We start from the raw sequence: 1885 nt of genomic DNA, 5'->3' as shown, positions 1-1885 counted from the left end.
CTTTCTTTTTTTCTTTTTTTTTTTTTTTGAGACTGAGTCTTGCTCTGTCGCCCAGGCTGGAGTGCAGTGGCGCAATCTTGGCTCACTGCAAGCTCCACCTCCCGGATTCACGCCATTCTCCTGCCTCAGCCTCCCGAGTAGCTGGGATTACAGGCATGTGCCACCAGGCCCAGCTAATTTTGTATTTTTAGTAGAGACGGTTTCTCCGTGTTGGTCAGGCTGGTCTCGAACTCCTGACCTCAGGTGATCCACCCGCCTCGGCCTCCCAAAGTGCTGAGATTATAGGCGTGAGCCACCACGCCCGGTTTTAATTTTTTTTATCATTATTTGTTTTGTAGAGGCAAAGTCTTGTTATGTTGCCCAGGCTGGTCTTGAACTCCTGGGCTCAAGCGATCCTCTAGCCTTGGCCTCCTAAAGTGCTGGGAGAATCAGGCACTAGTGTGAGCCACTCTGCCCAGCCTGTTGTTTATTTATTTATTGTTTACTTCTTCAGTGAGTGCCCACTCTGTGTCCTGACACTAGGGATGGAGGAGTGAACAGGACAGAGACTTCTGCCTCATGGAGCTGACGTCCTAGTAGGGAAAACATAAAAAAGAAGTCCCGGCCAGGCGCTGTGGCTCACGCCGTAATCCCAGCACTTTGGGTGGCTAAGCCAGGCTGATCCCCCGAGGTCGGGAGTTGGATACCAGCCTGGCGAAAACGGCAAGATCTCATCTCTACTAAAAATACAAAATTAGCCAGGCCTGGTAACAGGTGCCTATAATCCCAGCTACTTGGGAGCCTGATGTGGGAGAATCACTTGAGCCCTGAAGGCAGAAGTTGCAGTGAGCTGAGATCACTTCACTGCACTCCAGCCTGGGTGGCAAAGATAGACTGTCTCAAAAAAACTAAAAAGGCGGCCAGAGAAGTTCTGCCTGGGAAGGAAACATTTCAGCAAAGAACAGAAAGAATGGAGAGAGGCATCCCCTGGGACAGCTGAGGGAAGGGCCGTCCAGGCAGAGGGAGGAGCCAGTGCGAAAGCCCTGAGACAGGTGTGTGCCTGCCCTGGGGAGCAATTTCAAGGATGCTGGTGTGCCCGGGGGTGCAGAATGTGATGCGGCATGGGTGTTCACAGGGGCCCTCTGGCTGCATCAGGGAAATGATCTTCAGGGCCAGGAGCGGAGCAGGGAGACCCAAAATGCACAGAACAGAGCCTGGCCTGTGGCAGACTCGTAGCAGTCATAACTGGAAGTTGGGAAGAGGCTGGAGGAGGTGGTCTAAGAAGGCAAGGTGGGCTGGGTACAGCAACTCACACCTGTAATCCCAGCACTTTGGGAGGCCGAGGTAGTAGGATTGCTTGAGCCCGAGAGTTTGAGACCAGCCTGAGCAACATAGTGAGACCCCATCTCTACAAAAAAAAAAAAAAAGAAAAGAAAAAAAGCTAGGCATAGTGGCATGAGCCTGTAGTCCCAGTTACTAGGGAGGTTGATGCAGGAAAATTAGTTGACCCAGGAGATTGAGGCTGCAGTGAGCTGCCATCGTGGCCACTGCACTCCAGCCTGGAGGACAGGGCGAGACCGTGAGACCCTGTCTCAAAAAAAAAACAAAGGTCAGGCACAGTGGCTCACACCTGTAATCCCAGCACTTTGGAAAGCCGAGGCAGGTGGATCACCTGAGGTCAGGAGTTCGAGACCTGCCTGGCCAACATGGCGAAACCCCATCTCTACTTAAAATACAAAAATTAGCTGGATGTGGTGGCGCACGCCTGTAATCCCAGCTACTTGGGAGGCTGAGGCAGGAGAATCACTGGGATCCGGGAGGTGGAGGTTGCCGTGAGCTGAGATTGTGACACTCCAACTCCGGCCTGGGTGACAGAGCAAGACTCCATCTCAAAAAAAAAAAAAAA

The 1885-nt window shown here is 52.3% G+C and overlaps 1 protein-coding gene across 1 annotated transcript in view; it reads left to right on the top strand.

The window, feature by feature from the left end:
* Positions 1-1885, top strand: part of LGALS4 (lectin, galactoside-binding, soluble, 4) — a 14050-nt gene that overhangs the window by 1634 nt on the left and 10531 nt on the right. The window lies entirely within an intron of this gene.

Source organism: Colobus angolensis, unplaced genomic scaffold (assembly GCF_000951035.1).
Source record: "Colobus angolensis palliatus isolate OR3802 unplaced genomic scaffold, Cang.pa_1.0 Scaffold34, whole genome shotgun sequence".
Lineage (NCBI taxonomy): Eukaryota > Metazoa > Chordata > Mammalia > Primates > Cercopithecidae > Colobus > Colobus angolensis.
The sequence above is the reverse complement of the archived record's forward strand: the minus strand, read 5'-3'. Positions and strand labels throughout refer to the sequence as shown.